This window comes from Ciconia boyciana, chromosome 1, assembly GCF_034638445.1.
Source record: "Ciconia boyciana chromosome 1, ASM3463844v1, whole genome shotgun sequence".
In the NCBI taxonomy this organism is placed as follows: domain Eukaryota; kingdom Metazoa; phylum Chordata; class Aves; order Ciconiiformes; family Ciconiidae; genus Ciconia; species Ciconia boyciana.
Genome location: NC_132934.1, coordinates 8,302,129 through 8,322,113, shown reverse-complemented (window position 1 = coordinate 8,322,113; position 19,985 = coordinate 8,302,129). Strand labels below are relative to the sequence as shown.

The 19,985-nt window shown below is 48.5% G+C and overlaps 1 protein-coding gene across 5 annotated transcripts in view; it reads left to right on the top strand.

Annotated features, from left to right (window-relative positions):
- The window catches only part of FRMD4A (FERM domain containing 4A), a 211,169-nt gene that overhangs the window by 46,762 nt on the left and 144,422 nt on the right, over positions 1–19,985 (top strand). The window contains exon 1 of one of the 5 annotated variants that reach the window (XM_072858174.1): positions 10,817–11,003. The exons of the other annotated variants lie outside the window; for them this stretch is intronic. The gene's annotated coding sequence lies outside the window, so the exon portion shown is untranslated. Of the gene's footprint in view, positions 1–10,816; positions 11,004–19,985 lie in introns of those variants that run through there. 5 annotated transcript variants of the gene reach the window in all.

Here is a 19,985-nt window from a genome sequence, read left to right as displayed (position 1 = left end):
AACAAGGACCAGTGAAACTATATGAAAACTGGTTATTGGCACTATAAAATGGACTAGGACAGGGTCTTCCATATGCAAGTGTTCATCACCAGACAGTAAAATGTTTAAACCAATATATCAGACTACTCCCTTGACCCTAACTGGCAAAGTACACTCTATTTTAAAAGTGCTAACACTCAAAAATATTAAGACTGCCTTAAAATAATGTAATTAATAAAATGCGTAGAGTTGGGCTCTCTTCTCCTTCACCTTCTGGAATCAGGCCAGAAGAGCAGGTTTTCAGAAAAACATCATCTATCATGAGATTTGGCAACCTTGCGCTCTCAGATCGTAAGGTCACTGTCACTGCAGAAAGGCAGCTGCCTCTGGAATGAGGAGGAGGGGGAGAAGTGTCTGCCTGCAAGCTGGGGGACAGGAAAATTAGCATTGCTCTAAATGAAGAGCCTGAGCTGCTGCAGTGGGGAAATAGCATCAATGCCCCTCTGAGATGGTCCGAACCCACTGGGAATGTGCAACCCCCACTCTGCCCATGCACCCCTCAGATGGGTGCATCCAAGGCACGGTCCTTGGAGAGCAGCAGAGCCCTCCCACCCCCGGTGTGGTGGGACATCAGTGAGGATGTGCTCCCCATCCACAGCGGTGGCTCCCAAGCAATTGGCAGACGAGGCACAGGGGATCCTTTTATCATTAGTTGCCCTCGTTACAGCCTGAATGTGCAAAGGATAGTGCATGAATGCAGTCAACTCCTTGCAGGTGTTTGTACCTATTTTGGAGGCGCAGTTTGGTTGCATCCTGCACCTTAGCAGTGATATTGCAAACAACAGGGACCGTGAAGCATTTGGGTTTTATTTCCCCTCTTCCTCCCATGCAGCCTTCTAAGAGAACTGCTACAGAAACTCTTGTTTTGCCTGGAAATATGCATTTGACCAACCATGATTGTATTTAAGCCTGTTCAATTGCTATAATAACAAGCCTTCCAACACACTTAATCTGAAAATGTTTTAAATGTACTCAAAATCTTATAAACAAAGATTGCAGTCACCATCACAGTGTTCCTGCAAAGCCAAAACCCAAACATTAGTCAGTTTGTTGTATAGCTTAATTGCCGTGTATCCTATCTGACTGGTGGCATATGCTGCTATAGGTATCTGAATATAATTTCTCCCCCTTTTTTAAATAAAACAAGCCCAAGGAGTCATTGTAGAAAGTATCACCTTAGCAAGAGTTGACTTATGTGTTACGTCCAAAGTCTATATTCACCTCGCAGAGTTTAATGAGTTACACTTCACAGTCCTCCCAGGAGAGAGGGAAGTGTGTTATGACCAAACTCATGTTATAGGTGAAGATAGAGGGATAGCACAAGGCAAAATGTCACTGAGAAATGGGTGGGAGAGAACAGAACCGAGCATAAACTCATCCTTCCCCATCCCAAAAACAGGCACCTGGTTTTCTGTAGCCCAAAGATTGCAACAATGCTACGGAGCTGCAGAAACTACGATTATAATAGCTAACAAGTACTGGTTTTGCTGGTAGTTGAGCAGTTGATGGGGTTGATCAGTCTTCAGAGACAAAATATCTCCTGCTTCCCACTTCCAGGAGTCAAGGTGGTCATGGGGAAAAGGTGCTACAGTGTAAGGCCCATGTCTTGCCTGCAAATCCTTATCTTTGAGGTAGTGTCAGCCAGGTTAGAGCTATACCCAAAGTGGGGACTGGATGTTTAATGCTGACTTTTTAGGAAGCAGCATGCTACCTGGAGGCAGGCACCTCCATCCTTTCATGCAAAAATGGAGCAGGGGCTGAAAAGTTGAGCAAGGGGAGCATTTTTGAAGCCACAGCTAGTAGGTGAAAGCTTCACCCTTTTCAAGCAGGGGCTCTGTGGTTTGAGACCTCCCTCAGGATGTATGAATTTGAGCTTCTCACCTCTTTTTTTGTGAGGGAAGTATCAATGCCACTTATCCTACAGCCTCGCATGTGTCTGCAAGGCCTGTTACAGCCCTTAGGTGAAAGACATAAGAGTCCTCAAAGCAAGCATTAATACCCAAGACTCTCCCGTCCCAAATAGCAGCCATCAAGGGCTGCTAAGTCCGATCAATGGGCCGCTTCCAGACTCTCCTGCCCTTTTCGGGGCTGGTCTCTAGCAGCTCTGGGTCTGTGTGGCCCCATGCAAACACAGCTAGACTTCACAGAGACATTGCTTGGAGCAAACTGTGCAGACCACGGGGTACTCAGAAACCAGGCCACCACCACATACAGAGGGGAAATGAGCAACCTTTATGGAGTGAATTAATCAAGCACTTCAATCTTCTTAGCTGAGGGTTAATAGTCTTGTGGTGACCGCCCTGGACAGGGTATCAGGAGAGCTGGGTTTTATTCCTGGTGTGCTTCAGTAATGAAAAGGAAATTGTGTTCAGACGAGTGATAGAAGCCCATGCTCCCAGAGACATCAGATACGCAGCAATTAGACTCAAGTTAAACAATAAATCAAGTAACACTGAGCCTTTGACTCTAGCAGAGCACCATTATGACTAGTGCTATGTTTATTTAGAAGATGCTGAGCCCATTTTAAATGTTTTCATATTAAATGTAATTTGGGTGTTTGTTATTAAAGCAATTGACTGGGCCTAAATGCAAACATTATTGGTCAGATAAATATTTTCTGGCAAATAAGATCTGTTCATTGCACTTTTATAACATGAGGGCTTACATGCTCCAAGATTTATTTTCTGTTTGCTTCCTCTCTTTGAAAGGATTGCCTCATAAAGATTAAAAAAGCCAAAGTGAACCAAAGTGTAAAGTAAAAATCGCCGATTAAACTGTCAGAAACGGAGCAGCCTTTGTTAATCACCGATTCGTTAGCTGGGAGAAGAAGAGGGTCTCGAGTTAGCACAAAGGCTTTGGTGTCACAAGGTTTGTCACAGGTCTCTCTCCAATTTGGTATGGGATCTTACCCAGGTAAATTGATCTCTCTATGACTCCATTTTCCCATCTGTTCAACTTAGGTAATGATCTTGCCTCACAGAGACAATGAAAACTTTCAATAAGAAGAAAAGGTTACCTTAAAAACCACACCTGTATCTGAAATTAGGCTACCCCCTACTAACACCTATAAGAGCTTTGGCTAGAACAGTTATTTCCTACTACAGCCAGGAGGTTTCCCTGATTTTGTTTTTGTGGGCGAGGAACAGAGGAGAGAAAAACCTTTTAAGAAATACAAAAGTATGACCGAAAAGTAACAGAAATTGGAAAGCAAGCTAACAGCACATTTTTCAGATGCTAAAATTGTCATTTGGCTATGTCACTTTAGTACCTCATGAGCCCTTTTTTTAATGCTGCAGTGATGTATTGAAAGCATTGTCTAACTGGCTTTTGATCTTGTAAAATTTATTTAGCAAAAGCTGCTAATAATTATTTTGATGCCATTTTGGAACATTCTTTGGATTTTCTGCAAAATGTGGCACCCTTTGAAATAGAAAGCTTTTCCAACTGGTGTAAGTTTTGCAATCCTCAGTAGAAGGCAGTGTAAAACTACAAAAAATTTCTTCATATCTGACATCATGCAAAGTACAAAGACTACTTCAGTGCAAAAAGCCAAACAAATGATAATTAGTTTGTTTTATTCTTCTATACAAAAGAAAGCACTTCATTATGTAGCTCCATGCAAGAGGTACATGTAGATTTTGCTTAACAGGAGGCATGTTTCTGGGGTTGGATCTCTCAGCTGACTCATTTGGTGTCCTTCACAATTACCTGTTCTGCCTTTTGTCATCCAAGAAGGCTTTTGGGTGGTTTTCACCAGCACCGGTCAACTGCAACATCTGAGGACAGGGTGGGGAGAATAATCTCACCTCTCTTCAGTCTTATTCTCAGGTTCTTGCCATTTACTCATTTGCTATTTACTCAGCAGTTCCCTTGCATCGATGAGGTTGGTCCACTTGCCTTTGTAGGAATGAGATTTCCTCTTATTAGTTGCATTTTATTTCTGTCTGCACTGTGGTCATGTTGATGGTCGGCAAGCATCTCTCCAGGTCTCCTCCGGCCAAACAGGGCCCTTCACCAACAGCATGAGTGTTTTCTGGTTTTCTTCCATGCCTCCACCACCGATCTCCTCCACCAGCCCCTGCTCCTCCTCTCCCTGGGGCAAGGCCTCCCCATCTCCCACCACCACCCAGCCTATTTTATAGATGGAAGAGGCCTCCGCCATGTCCACTCCTTCCTGCATTGTTCTGTTTTCAATCCATTTCAGGTGAAAATGGCAATATTCTGGGAATAGCAAGAAGTTCCTGAGCCAGAGCTTTGCTCAGGTTTGAAGAAAAGGGCAGTGGGGTCCCACATGTCCCCTCTGCCCCATGGGAGGGTAGAAGGGATTGGTGAGGACCTGACCTCCAGCAGAGAGGGGAACCCTCAGCCCTCCTATTCCTCCTGCAAGGACAGGGATGGCTCCCAGCACTTTCCATCACAAAGACATCCTTCTCTCTTCTCCTTATCCCCAGCCCCTGGTGGGTGAAAAGGGGAGCACTGCAAGAACAGCCCTTTTCCATGGCGTCACCCCACCAAGGCATGGGTCACCCAGGGAGGGCTGGTGGCACACCCGGCTTATCTTTATTCCCTTATGCACAATGCAGCTATTCACTTTGTTTGGCCTCTTGGATACTGGAATTACCCAGAGATAACTGGGATGTGGGCAACTTACACGTGCATCCTGTCCCTCTCCGCATCAGCCCCAGGCTGGAGCTGGAGGCAGCAGGCAGGATTTGCCAGCCCACAGGTCACAGCACCAACCAGCTGGAGTTGGCTTGTGCCCACCATCCGTTTCAGCTGCCGCGCAAAGACCGAGCTTCATTTGCCTGCATAATAATCCTGCCGGCGTGCACTTTCTTCACCTAATGAAGGGAGGATGCATTGCACTGGCTCTTTGGGAAGGTCAAGTTCTGCTTACTTCCCTCTTCAGCTCTCAGAGATCCTTTAAGCAGAGTCTGTGTGAAAATTAATCAGACGCCCTGGAGGCTTATTTTGTCCAAAGCTAAAGTCCTGCTTCTCCCATTCCCCCCTCCTTTTGTGCCCCAATTACTTAAGGGATTGTCCTGGAAATTAATGAAAGCATGGCATGGGAAATAACACCCATGGTTCATCTCAGAAGTGAAGCATTTCTGTGGAAGGCTTAACTAGAAATATCTCGTGGTTCACTCAGCAAACTTGGACATCTTCCCAGTTTGAAGTGTGCTGCGCCATGACAGTTGGTATCGCATGTGCTCTATCCTCTAAATTGTTTGCAGGTCCAGACCCGGTTATCTGACTCAGGTCCTGCTCCTGAGTAATTGCAATTTTCTTTTCTGAATGAGATCCCTGTGGTTTCCACCTGGTTTCCAAAGTTCTCATCATGAATTAGCTCAAGGACACAGTTCATCCCAACCTGTTATAGAGGGAAAATGAGGTGATGAGGAGAGGTTTGGTAGCGATACACACAACCCTTCATCTTTCTTTTGCTGGCCCTGGTCCATGGAATGGGTGAGAGCAGCCTGGTGGCTTGGGTGACCAGTTGGGTCACGTCAGTCCCTTTTCTGCTTCCCAGCATTGAGGCATATTTGTTGCATGGAGGATACAGATTGTCTCAGCTGAACAGAGGTGAGGACACTTGCTTCTTCTCCAGCCAACCTACATCAGAGCTCATGAGCAGACAAGACAGTGCTATACCATGAATGTCAGAGGAACCGCATGAATTAACCCGTAGGCTAACCTGACACTTCATTTTCTAGGGCTGACTGACCCTTGTCATGGTTAGAGTAAGTCAGCTGCATTGATTTACTGTGAGATTCATGTGCCTAACAGATTATATCATCTCTGAAAATGGATTTCAGTTCCCAAGTTACTTAGGTCCATGTTGCTTTTTAAGTTTCGGGGCTTTTTAATCTTTTGCTGCCACTGAAATATTTTAAGAGTTGTGTAATCAATGGGATTTAGGCCCTTAAACACTTCCCACAGGGAGGTAGGCAGTTAGATACCTTCAGCAAGTCCTAAATATTCTTTGAAAGCCTTTCCCTCACCTTCCATGGGTTTCAGATGTACCATACGGGGGAATGACATTGAATTCTGTAAAGCACTGCACCACTTATGGATGCAAATTGTTGTGTAAGTGTGAATATTACTTCATGACATGACATCTCCTCCAACCCGTTAGTGCTAATTAATGCAGTTCTGGGATAGACAATATTCATTAAGCTTTTCTGAAAATACTAGAAATGTTCATGTAACAGCTCACACATTTTGATGGCACCCACAGTCCTATCACCACGTTCCCTGTAAAGTATTTTGATACTTTAATCTTTGCTAACGAGAGTGGAAATGAATTGTCAACAATAGCTCTCCAGCGCAAGGCCATGGTGTTTCTTCCTTGCTTTGTTATCAGGAACCAATAAAAAGGAATCAGCATGTTGTTATTGTGGCACAGAAGCATCTGGTTGCTGGAGGCTTCCCTCTGTGCATGTCAAAGTTAAATATTTGGGTTACTGTTCTCTTTTTGGGACTTGCCATGATACGAACCAGCTTGGAAGAAACGCAGCTATCACCTGCTTCTAATCATTGCAATGACAGCAGCTCTGCTGCCTCCAGACTAGATGTTTGTTACCGGGCCATATTGTTTGAGTATTGACAACTGCAGAGCCCTTGTGAAATTACAGAAGCTCCTTGAAGAAAAGGACTCTTGCTACCACTGCTGAATTATAACTAGGAAATTTAGAGAGGAATGTGCATGAGGCGAATGGGTTTTTTTTTTTCCTGAAAGGATGCTGTTGAGGAAATCTGAATTATAGTGTGTATGTCTGGGAGAGGAAGAAGAGGAGAGCAAACTCTGGGTGGCACAAGGTGTTGCCTCTGCATTGCAACACAGCCATCCTTCTGCGGCTTTAATTGAGCTGGTGGGGGCTTTGGCAGTTGTTTCGTTGAGCCAGCAGCAAGCCCTGTGTGCATTACGATGCTTTATCAGGCTGCAGTGTCCTCCTTGGGCTAGTGGTCCCAGCCTTGGTGGACTCGTAGCTACCAGCATCTAAGCAACCATCTGAAGCTGTCCCAGGTGTGGACACACCAGGCTGCACGCTCAGCAGTGTACACCTACCCCATGGAGTGGTGCCACCCCAGTTTACTAGCTCGATTTCCCACACACCGAACAGCCCTGAGCGCCATTCTGCACTCATGTGTGTTTGCCCATCTGTGAAACAAGGCTGGCAGCTCTCCCTGACATCATGGGAGTGCTGCAGGGATGGGTTAACTGTGGCTGCAGAGCTTTGCAAGCAATGCCACGTAGCTGCAGACAGCAGTTGCTCTTCATCCAGGAGGCCCTTTAACATCCTCTGCTGCCCCAGCTCACTGATGTACCTGAAATGGGCAAGGCTGGAAGGAAGGATATGGATCCCAAAAAGCATGATCTTCCCCTTGGAGGCTTTTCCCGCTCTTCCACCCCAGACAGGTTTTCTTATTGTTAAGGTCTGCAGCCACTCTGAGAACTTCTGTTCCTCTCTACTTACAGACCCCAAATAGTCTGCAAATGTTGGTCTATACCCTCCACAGACCCTCTTTTCCACACTGTTGCCCTTGTATCTCAGGGTACCACCCTGCCACCAGCAAATCAGCCCAGATCTGGCCAGGGTTTTTCTAGTAAGGAGGTGTGCAGTGAACAGGTGAGAAGATCTGGAGCAAATTCCTTGTCCAGTTCTGGGGGAAAAACCAACTCTTTCTGGATGAGCTTTCATAATCAACTCTTGGCAGGGACAATGCTCCACTGTCTTTCCACGTTATAAGAAACAGTCCCTGTTTCTAAGTTCTTTGTTAGCTCCATCAGGTGCCTTAGAGGATGTTATCTTCACTCAGACCAGTTATTTATTTTTATTACAAATGTTGCATTGTGAATTACAGGATTAAGGAAATGTATCAGGAATATCTCTCACCATTGCAGGAAATTTTAAGCCTTGGTACCAAATCATATTGAACTTCACTTTGGGGGAGTGTTGGGCATGTGGTCCTGGATGGGTAGGAAAGGGATCTGAGGAGGATGCACCTTGCAGTTTCACAAGTGTGATGATCCAGCCTCTCTTTCTGCATGGCGGGGCTCAAAGGCTGCAGAGGTGCTGAGCCATTGCACCTGGGAAACCAACGGCTCCCCATCTATTTCTACCCCAAACTATTTCCGTGACATGACACCTGTCAGTCAATTGGTCTGTAACTCAGGTCCTTCCCTGTGATGTAAACCACCTGATGCCCCAAAGATGATGGAGGACAGTATTAGGATCACACAGTGATGGGATGCTCTTTGGGCACCTCTGGTAGTCAACCCCACCATAACACAGGGCATGAGAAAGGATGCCTTCTTGCTGCCTCCAGACTAGTCCAAAACCCATGCCTGTTTATCCAGGCTTTGTGCCAAAGGAAGAGACTGGCCTGTTGCAGGGAGTCTGTAATTTCAAGCAAAGTCTAATGAAACTCCCCACACCTGCACTGAAAGCTGAAAATTGCAATTCTGGGCAGAGTGATCCTTACTTTCCAGTTTTTGCTGCTATGCATGAAACAATTACTTTCCAATTAGAGGCTTCCAATCGGTGTTGCTGCTTCTTTAACCTACCAGGTGAGCTCTTTTATCACCAGCTGAATAATGCTGCACCACACCCTGGCTCTGCTCTGGGTTTGGAGGCAGATCCTGCCAGGAGAGGATGAGTTACCTTGAAGGGCAACATGTGCCATACAGAGATGGGTGGGGAAATTGCCTTGAGGCTTTGCTAGTTGAAGGATCATCCTACCCCAAGGGCAAAGTCCGTTGCTTTGGCATATTCTTATAGAGCAACAAGCACAAGCAGGCACCTGCATGGTGAATGCACTTTTGAAGTAGCTTCACCTCCTGTTTTAGTGAAAGTCAGCCTGGGAAGGTGATTTTTTCATTGCTAGTTCTGAGCAGGGTTCAGGAGCAGGGCTGAACCACTGCTGGGGTTCAGGCTTACATGCTCTTCTTTGCCACCGCCACTGAAGATGGCAGAACCTGCTTGAGATATGTTGTGACCTCTGTTGAAGGAAAAGAACAAAACAGAATTTAGGAGGCAACTTGAAGTTTTACCCCTCTCTGAAGCTATGGGTTTAAAATTCCAGGAGGTTTTCAAGTTTGTGTTTTGGTGGTTTGCCTCTTGGGCATACTTCAGCGGCCGGATCTAGATGTGGATTAGATGCACGCAGAAAAACCCAATCTTTACCCTTGCAATGTAGCTGTGGTCCCCCTGCTTTTCCTGCTTTTCCAGAGATGGGAACCTTTGCTGCCTCTTGCCACTGTGTCCTGACCTTCGGATCACCTCCTTGGGCCACCTCAGCCACTTGCTGTTAACCCTCAGCAGCCAGAGGCTAGAGCTGCCTCTATATTTATCCCCTTAATCAAAGCCAGCCCCTTGGGTGGAGCAAGCTGGATGGGTGAGCCTGCCTGTGGCTGCATATGCAGCTCCATTTTTATAATGTCTGTGCCCTTAAAGGCAGGAGAGGGAACTGTGCTCATGCTCTAGTTTTTGCCTATTGCACCCAAAAGCACTTTGCAGCCCACTGGGCCCCCAAGCCCATTGCAGAGGGGAGGATATCAAGGCTTGTGGCATCTCCATGCTGGCATGGTCTTGGCTTTCAGTCTGATGGCAGATCAAACCCAGAAACACCCCCAGCTAAAATCAGACATCCAGCTCGTTCACCACCACCATGCTGGGAGAGCGACTTTGTCATCTTCCTACAGGGCAAAGAGGAAATTTCCTATTTCCCACATAAGCCGCAGCTCCATCCTCGCCGCAAGCAGACTCATGGTGGCATAAATACTAACTGAAAAGAAATGAAGGAAAGGGCTGACCTCCACACCTACCTTCCCAAAGCAGACCTCTTCCTGGCCAGCCTGTGCCAGAGCGTGGCACAACCTCAGGGTTTTACCTGGTGGGAATAAGCCCAGTCCCAGAAAGAAAATGTTGATGGGGAGGCAAAGCAGCAGCAGTAAGTCAGAGCTCTAACCACAGGCGTTGTAGTGCGGGTGCTTCACACTGTGCTTGTTTAAGCCAAAAAATCAGCACTTTTTGGAGGCTCACACACATTGTCCTTCTTGACTGATCTAATTGTTTCATAGCAATACCCTTGCAGCAGGGCTACAGCTAGTGCAGTCTGTAAAGACGCTTTATTCCCGGGCAGCATCCTCTGCTGGTGTGTGCACGTTTACACCATCACGAGTTGCACCCTTCTCCCAAATGGGGGAAGGGGAGGAAATCGGGGGTGTCCCCCAGCACCAGGGCTGCAGCCTGGCAGGAGCTGCTCTGCCTGCCCAGCCCCATGGGTGCCCAGGGCCCTCGCTGCCCTCCTCTTCCTCCCTGCTGGGGCTGCGTGAGCACTCGGAGCAAGCATCCCCGCTGCTCTCGCCCCTCTCCATTATAATTCCAATGTGTGCACGCGTGGGTCGGGGAGGGGGGGATGAATGCTCCCACCCCCGCGCCCTTCCTCCCCCCATCCTTCCATCCCTTCATCCTCCTCCCAGAGGCGAGGGGGAGCCCAGATGTTGGCAGGCCCAAGCCGGGTTCATCTGTTTCACATGACCCAGCGCCAACTGCTGCTCGCTGCCCTCCTCCCTCCTCCTTCCTCTCCCCCCACCGCCCCCCTCCTCCTCCTCCTCCTCCCTCTCCCTCCCCGGCTCCAGCCTCGCAGCCTCGCAGCGCGGCGGCGGCCGCGCAGGAGCCGGGCGCCGGGGGCCGGCAGGCGGGGAAAGGGAAGAAGAAGGGGGGAAAAGAGGGTTACGGCATCCCGGCACGGAGCATGGGACCGCCCTAGGACCGCCCGGGGAGCCCGGCGGGAGCGGAGGGAAGGGCCGCGCCGGCCCCGCGCATCCCAGCGCGGAGACGCGGGCGATGGATGCGGTGCGGTAGAGCCGCGGCCTGCCGACGCTGGTGCGGCGGGGATGCTCTCGCCCCGGGCTCGGAGCTGAGGGGCCGCCGGAGCCGCCGAGGGAGCGGGAGAAGGTAACGGGGTCTTTGTCTGCGGAGGGGAGGCGAGGCGGGCCGGGACTCCCCTTCCAGCCCCGGCCCCGCGGGGAAAGCCCAGCCGCAGTGTGCGGGTTGCTCCACGCCCCCCTCCCTCCATTTATCTCAAACAGAGAGAAATGTGGGCAGCATCTGCTTTCTCTAGCCTTTCCAAAAAAAAAACCAAAACCCAAACCAACCCCCAAATCCTGAATTTGGTGGGCGAGTAAGGGAGACGAGCTCGGCGGCTGGGTTTTTTTGCGCTAGAGGGAAGGAGAGGGTGTGGGGGAGAGAAGCTGGTGCTGTGATTTCTTCCCCCCTCCCCAGAAATCTGGATGCCTGTCCCCACTGACTGCTAAGATGGACTGCTCCTTCCCTTTCCAAATGGCTGCAGCAAGTTTAATGCAGAGCTGGGGGCTTCGCAAAGGGTAAAGCCCCTGGCCTGTTTTTCCTTTCCGCTATGCACCTTTTCCTAAATCAGGGGCAGAAAAGTTATTACAGATCCAGGGCTAGAAAAGACAAATAAATAGCTCTGTTTCCAAACTGTGCCTGTCTGGGTGTATCTGCATGCCTTGCAGACATGCTCCGCGTAAGGAGGATTTCTCGGCCGCATTGTTAGCCTGCTCGCTGCTGGGGAGGGCATGAGAAAAGTTGTTTCAAGCCTCTATATAAAATTTCCAGGAGAGACAATTGTTTCTAATAATAGCCCTGGCAGCGGTTTAGCAATACAACACACACAGATGCGGGAGCGAGCTAGCAAATCTCCTCTCCCAGGCAAGCCAGGTCGCAGGGAAAGCTGAACTCCCAGCTTTTTTATTTGGCTGGGGATTTTAAAACATTGTCCTTAACAAAAACCCCGGCACCGCTCGCCCTTTCTACCGGGAAGGGGGTGTGGTGCCTGTGCCTGCGCGCCGCACTTCATGGGCATGGCTGAGCTGGGCTTTCCCGGTGCCTTGGGTATCGGGAGAGGCTGAATCCCAGCTCTGCCCAGTGCCAGTGGATATCGGGGTGTCTCAGACTCGGCTCCCTCTAGATTGGCCCCCAGGGAGCAATCTGATGAGCATCCCCTGTCCGTGCACGGAGGAGCCACCACCGGCATGGGTGTCTGTGCCATTTTCCCTGCTTAGAATTGCCAGCCAGGCACCAGAGAGATCTCAATGGAGCTAAAACTATCAGATTGATCCCCTTTCTCCTTGCGGCGATGGCAGAGGGCCCGGCAGGAGGGCTGCTGCCTGCACAGGTGCCTGCACACTACTTGAACCTGTGATGCTAACCCTGGCCGGGCGATGTTGCACCAGCTCGGCTTGGTGGCTCAGAGCTGCTTGTCTTGACCTTCCTGGCACAAGTTACCAGTAGCTTGTCCTCTTCCAAATATTAATATTTTTAAGGGGGTTTTAAGTACTAGTGCCAGGTGGGGACATGCCATGTGCTGCAGGAGGGAGAGATGCTCGTGGGGTGATTTCTGCAGCCCAGCTGTGCCGCTGAGCGAGAGGGCTGTGGCAGAAGCTGTGGGGAGCTAAGGAGACATTGTTTCTTTTAATAAGAGGGGATAACTTGAAGGGTCTGCAGCTCAGCACCACCTCGTGCCACTGGTTAGGTCAGCTGTGTTTCTCTGAGGACCAAACAGGCTGAAGGGGATGACAAGAGTTGGTGTTGGTCATCCCTCGTGCTGCGAGTGGCCCCGTCCAAATCAGTTCCCACAGTGGGGATAACTGCACCAGTGGGGCATAGCATGTGGATTTATGCAAATGTAAAATAAACATTTTGTTCTTAGGCAAATCTTTGTTTTAAACATCTGTGCTAGGGATCTTTGCCATTATTTGAGTATAGATACACTAGTGAGCTACTCACAACCCATTGGGGCAAGCTACCCATTTCTCCTGGTAGATGGTTTCTAGTGGTCCCGTTGCCATGCATCTGAACTGATTATTGCATTAAAAATGCAAGTCAGTATTTGGTGATACTTGTGGTCACAGCACTGGGTCACTGAGGGCCATACAGCAATGCAGCGTCACTTGGCACAGAGAGCATCTTCCGTAGAGATCGTGTCAAATTGTTTAGCCAAGTCAAGAGCTTTGGTTAGTGCATTGGGTGTTTTTAGTAGGGACATAAGACTGGGAAAGACCTCCCAAGTCACGGAGTCTAGTCCCGTGTATCACAGGTAATTAGAGTCATGCATATCCCCTTTGTTGCTACTGTTGATTGCTGTATGAATAACAGCAGAAGGTTTGAATGCAGCTTAACAGACAGCAAAGGCAAAGTAAAACTGCGTGGTATGGATGAGGGAGAAAAAGCTGTATTAGGGAGAATTTGAAAGGGGCTGGGGAGTGACTGAAGTCTCAAGTCCCGGTCTGGTAGGACCGTGAAGGAGAAGGAAGGGTCACGCATTGCGAGAGGGGTGAGACACACAGGGAAGGTATAAAAGGAGTGTGTTGATCCAACACCAACCAAATCTGGGGTCGGGACTTAGCGTTAGCCCCTGAAGATGCAGTAAGGCATTGTGTGACCCACTTCTCGTGAGCTAAGCAGGAGCAGGCTGGATCGCCAGGACAAGCTATCACGCATGGGGCCACGCTCACAGTCAGCTCTCAAGAACCTTGGGTGTCTCATTCAAAATACTCTAGGTTTGAGGCAGTCAGTATTCCTGTACGTCTAGATTTTCCTAGATGGAAAATCTCCATCTAGCTGGGAGCCATGCCACAAATGCCCCATCCCTTGGGGAGCTGGGGAGAGGCAGTGCTGCAGGGTCAGCCGTAAGAGCAGGTGACTGTGGCTCCCCGGGGTCCCCATGCTTCGTTGCAGGATGGGGTGTGCTTGGGTGCACAGCTGGATCTCAAGGTCACTTGGCAATGTCAATCTCCAGTCTTCCTTGCTGACTCCCTCCTTCCAGTGGCTAGAGGTGTGGATTGCCCTGCAGCTCCAGTGCAAGCGGAGCACGGCAGCCCAGCAGGCAGCAGGGTCTGACAAGGTTACGCTGTGGTTGAATTGCTTGCAAGCCTCCTCCAGCTCCAAATCCTAGTTTGTCCCAGCCTGAGAGAGGGGTCCCTAAGCCAGCAGTGGATTGCCCAGCATGGCCTTGGGGATCACTGCAGCTGACAGCATCCCCTGACATTTCTTGTTCTCCCAGACTTTTAACAGCTTAATCCTCATCTCTCCTGTAAATCTTAATATGTGCCATTTCCTAGAAAGCCACAAACTATTTTCCAAGGCTGCACAATGACTTGGAGCCCCTGTCTTCTGCTCCGGAGATGAATTCCATTAAGGACCAAAAAAGACTTTGACTGGTTTTCTCTCTGATCTGACACTGAGAAGAGGCCCCGGCCAGATGTTTGATCAGTTTTGAGTTTCTGGGAGCACTTTGATGTTGATGAATCACAAACACATAGGGTTTGATCCTGCCTCCCTCTGCTCCAAGTCACCTTTGCACTCCACCTGCTCATGAGCTGATGGCAACCTGAAGGTTTATTCCTTGCCTGTTTCAGGCTCTAGTAGGCTGCCTGCCAAAATAAGTAGAAGAAGAGACTGATGTTCCTCCCCTTTCCAGTGTATCCCTGCTTCATGGCTGTGTTATACTTCTCCGTGGCCCCATGTATGGTGCCAGATACCCTTGGGTGCCTCTCCATGGGGCGGGGTGGGACTTCAGCCCTTACCCAGCCTTAAAGCGCAAAGGAGAGCAGAAGAGCAGGGACCATCTGATTTCCAGTCCAGTTAATGATGTTCTTGCTTACAACTTCCTCTGGCTCCTTTCCTAGCAGATATACCGTCCTCCTGCTCTTGTCCTGAGCTGCTGTGTGGCATTTTCATGTGGTGTTAAACAGTTGCTGTGTCCCACCCTCAAGAAAAGATCACTAGTGGGTAGCAAAATGCACTTTTCTCCCTCGCTTTGCACTGGTGGGATGTGGTGTGACCTAGCATAGTAATCTTTGGGAAAAGTCCTTGAGGGCAGAAAAAAGGGAGGCAAGTTGACCCTTTTTTACTTAAATTCACTGTAAAAGGGTCCACTGAAAATCTCATAGAAAGCTGCAAACCAAAAAGAGGTTGATATTCCCAGTTTGGCTACAGAAATCCTTTGTGCATGCACTTCCACGTGTAACACGTAACATTTTGACAATGGCCGTTGGGCTTGCCAACCTTCAAGGCTCAGGCTCTGTGTTTAGATTATATTTTTTTTTCTTCTTAGAAGTTCCCAGATCTCCCAACCAAAATAAATCCACCCTTGTTTGGGTTTCCTGACCGCGTGGGATTGAACGTGGCTGCAGCCGTACCACACACGCTGCAAGCGCTGTTGGCGTCCCGTCCATCCGAGCTGAAATATTTCACGCCGGGAAGCGCTTTGCAGATAGCGGAGCAGCCACAAGCTGACCCTGCTGCTTTACCACTGGGTTTATGCAGGACAAGCCAGGGGTGGAAAACGGCCACATCAAGTGAGCAGCTTGGAAAGTCAGCACAAAACCTGAAGCTGAAACGTGGCCTAGAGAGGAGAGCATGGATTGAGCTCTTTCCACCTTTAAAAATCAGTTTTGTCCTTGCTCTGCACAGACGGTATCTCTCCTGGCTATCCCCAGCTAGGGTTTTATGAAGATGCCCATCATCTCAACACGTGTCTGCCACGTGTGTGCTTGTGTACCACCAGACATTCTCATTTCCCAGCAAATGGGGCACTCAAGGGGACACGGATGATTTAGGGGACATGTAATCAGATACAGTGCTTCCTTTGTGCACACACACACACACCCCCCAGCGTGGAAGCATGCTGGGAAATAGATTTGGAAGGTAACTTCCACTGCCTTCTGCAATTGTGAACTGGAAAGAGAAAAAAATCTGCAAAAAAAGCACTGTCTGAAGTGGTCTGGGCTCCCTGGGGTGTGTTGCAGCCCTGTTGGGGGTGGTGATACAGTCACCGAAGGTGTCACCTGGGCTTGTGCTGCAGGAGGTGGTGGGGATGGGGGGGAAGGAGACTTGTGCCTCGCCAAGACCAGGGAGAGCTGAGGGAAGTACTGAGTCTGCTTTGCCTTTGCACTGCACTGCGGAAGATGCTTTCTGAAATGCTCTGGGAGTACCGATGGCAATTCTGGGGGGAATCTGCAAATGTAAAGGTGCTGGACTGTGTCCTCGCTTTCTCAGTCCCCTCTCGCAGGCACAGCTGATTGCATATGTGGCAGAAGGCTGCTCCAAAATGGGTATCGAATCCTGGCAGCATAGGGCTCAGGGGTATCAGATCCAGCCGCTGAGTTTGCAGACATTGCATCAGGCTGTTCCCTCTTCACTTCCCATCCTTAACTCTTCTGCATCGATTCTGCATGGTATTAAAGAGCTGCTGTGTTTTCTTCTGGAAAGGAACATCCTTCCCTGGCTCTTAAAATGCAGAGGCATCTGGTACAAAGAGAGGCTCAAGTCGAGGCATTTATTCCAGGTTCCTCCTGTGCAGAGGTTACAGGATGTCCATATTTACTATGTTGTGAGGTGTTCTGATACAGAGAGGACTTGGTCTTGCTGCAGCTAATAGCCGAAGCATCCTCAATACAGGCGATGCAAAATCCTGGCATTGCTCAGAAGATGAATGGGAGTATAAAAGCACAGACTATGGGTCCTGGAGGCAGTTTTCCCTGCTTGAGCCCAGAGTGGGGCTAGTCTTAGCTCTAGTCCTCACCAGACACGCAGGTGCTCAGCATCAGGAGCTATCAGGACAAGGGAAGGCAAGTAGGATGACTTCGTGCTCCTCACCCATCTAGGTGTGCAGGCAGGGCCCATGGGAGATGTCCCAGGCCTGTAGCCCCAGCTCTGCCCTGCTCAGCACAGGGTATGCTCCCGAACAAAGCAGGAGCAGAAATGGTCAAACCAGACTTTTGCAGGACCCGTTTCTAAAAACACCTGCATCTCTGAGGATGAGTCAGCTGCTTGTCATTTGAACGTGCTCTGCATCTCTCCCTGTCCTTCCTGTGAAACCCTGTTGGGGGATGATATCCACCCAGCACCGACCCCGTCAGCTGCTGCAGCTCAGGCAGAACCGCTGGTGGCTGCCCAGCCTGGGCACCAGCTACAGCCCTGGCTCTTGACATCAAGTGCATGTCAAACCCGCTGATTAGCAGCGGCTGGAAACAACCCGGTGACATATTTTTCCACTGGAAGCAGATCAGTTCTCAGACTGTTATTCAAAACAAGAAGAAAAGAAAAACAACACAGTTCTGTGTACAGATTAACATTTTTAATTTTTTTTCCACATCTGGAATGACTTTTGCAAGTGTGTTTTCTATTATGTGTTATATATAACACTGCTCAGTGCTATCTATTGACCCGCCCTGTTGTAGAATATCTGAGTGATGCGCTGCCCAGTGCCTTGGCTCCATTGATCAGGGCAATCACCGCTCACACCTCTGAATGCTTAGTGATACAGTAGGTACAAAACAGTCAATGACCACTAAAGGACACTTTGAGCCTTAAATATTAATTTGTCCTCTAAAAATATTTCACACATACTACTGCTTCCACTGCCTTGGGTCACTTTGGTCATCTTCCTATGAAGCTACACTGATTTTTTTTTCTCCAGCAAATCACACTAGTTTCAGTAGCAAATAAATCGTCCTGTCCCTCCTCTATAACTAAACCAAACCTCCTGCAAATGTTTTCCCAGAAGACTTGGATGCTCTCATGTAATTACCACCCTGTCTGCATGCACAAACGAGTGATATCTGGAACAGTTTGCTGAAAGTATGCCATGTTTGAAGTGTGAAACTGTATAAAAATTACATTTTTATGTATGTTTACAAGGAATTAAAAGTCAGACGTAGGAGAGATTAACAGACATTCTAACATCTTTGGGAAAAATAGTAATAATAATAATCTATTGCTATGTACTTCAGTGCCACATGGTCATTATCGTGATGATGACTCACGGTGCTTGCTGCAGTACATAGTAGGGAATGAACCAGAAGGTGACCAAGTGTCCCCAAAGAGAGGTTCCTGTGACTTATAAAAGGTTGTGGAGTCCATTATTGGCAAAGGATTGCCCCAGTAGATAATTTAGATCCTTTTCCCTTAGACCATGCTGTGTTCTTTGTGCACAGTGAACAGAGTAAACACGGAGCTCTTCCAGGGGAAGCAAGACCTCTCCCAGGACATATCATGGTTTTCTTGAAGCACAGCTATGCTCAAAGGTTGATGAAGCACCTGTCCCAGGACCACACTGCTTGTCTTTATGCAAAGATGCCAGAGATCCTTCATCCTCTTTCCCTCTGAGCATCCCATTTTAGTTCTGCTGTTGATATTTATTTCTTTGGGCTGCATTAGAGACAAATGATGGATCACGGCCCTTGTATATAATGTGCAAACATGGGATGAAACTACAGAACTTGCCTTAAAGTGATTATTATCTAGAAAATAAGTTCATCCGGGGCGGGGGGGGAAGGAAAGCTCACAAAATAAAGATATTCTTCACACAGTTTGCCTGAGCTGAGTTAGCTCAAGAGAGGTTTACATACAGAGCAAGTTATCTTGGGTGTTAACTGGGAGGTCTGCAGCAAGGAAGATTTTCTACCTGTTATCTTATTAACATAGGCATGAGGGGTCTTACTTTTTGCTGTGTTTTTTGGTGATAGTGGCACTTTTTCAGCCTTTGGGCATTACTTTGGCATACAGATGAAAGGCATAGTACAGATTAATAGTCCCAAGGTCCGTAAGGTGGGATGAGGCTGCAGGCTGCCCTAGCCACTCGCCTTCCACTTCCCATAGGATGCAACTCTCCAGCTGCAATGGTTTCACATGGATCAAGCGGTTTCATCGCACCTAAAGGTGCTCCTTAAGGCTCAGTGCGAAGAGCTTGGTGTCTGCTCCACGAGGAGTCACGAATGGCTGAGTAGCACTGCAGCTCTCCTCTCTCACTGGGACTTGCAGTGGGCTCCAGGCAGGAGCTGGTCTACCAGGTCTATGAGGCTGCACAGGGAAGTCCAGCAGGAGAGGATGGAAATCCCATCTCCTGACTCATTTAAAACTCATCTGCACGAAAGTGCTGGCCACAGGGAAGAGCCCTGAGCTGGTGGGAGGGAGAGCACCTGGGACACCTCAATTGCATGGTTATTTATTTATTATTTATTCCCCACGCAGCCCTTACCCATCGCTGGGCGCAGCCAGGACGCTGCACATGCAGGAAAGTTGCAGGAGCAGCACAGGCTTCCCAGGTCAAAGAGGAGGAGATGATAGCTACAGTATTCCAGTCTGAAGCAAGGTTTTAAGAGCTCTGGCATGTTCTTGACCTAAAAATGTTGGCCCAAAGCAGGTGTCCACATTGCACAGGTGTCCACCTGCACAACTGACCAGCTGAGTCAAGGTTTATCAAGACACACTTTTCCTGAGTTCAGAAGGGGTTGCAAATTTGTACAGTTTAAGGTATCTGTGGCCAGTGAAACCTCTAGACTAAAAATAATAAATAATACTGAAAACTGTGCCAACTCCCTGTGGTCAGCCTCAGCTCCAGAGCTCAGAGGATGCTCTGACCAGCCGTCTCAAAGCTCCTACACTCTCCACTCCTGCCTTGTAAATAGTGGGGGTAATGCCTGGATGCTGATACATTTTTAAGCTGGCAACTAGTTTTTTTTCTAGCCAGGAAAAGGAATGAAAAGAGTTACAGGGGCAAAAGAGTCAAAAGGTAGTGAATAGTATGTATTGGGATTGCCCTCTCCTCCTGCATCAACTTCAGAAGGCAGGGAGGGCATAAGGTGTTCTGCTTCCCCTTGTATTTGAAAAGATTTAGATCTGTATTATTTTTAAGAAAGAAAACAATACGTGACATAAACCAGCACAACCTCCATTCTAGTGAGGAAGCTAGCCTGTCCAGGAAAGGACTTTCTTATCTCAGGATATAACTGAAATCAGGCCTCCAAGGCTGGCCACTCTCAGAGCAGTGATTTAGGTGTCTGCTGGATAATACCCTGGTTGGTTTAAAATGCAGCGTTGGAATTAGATTTAATTCTAACTACATGGCTCAAG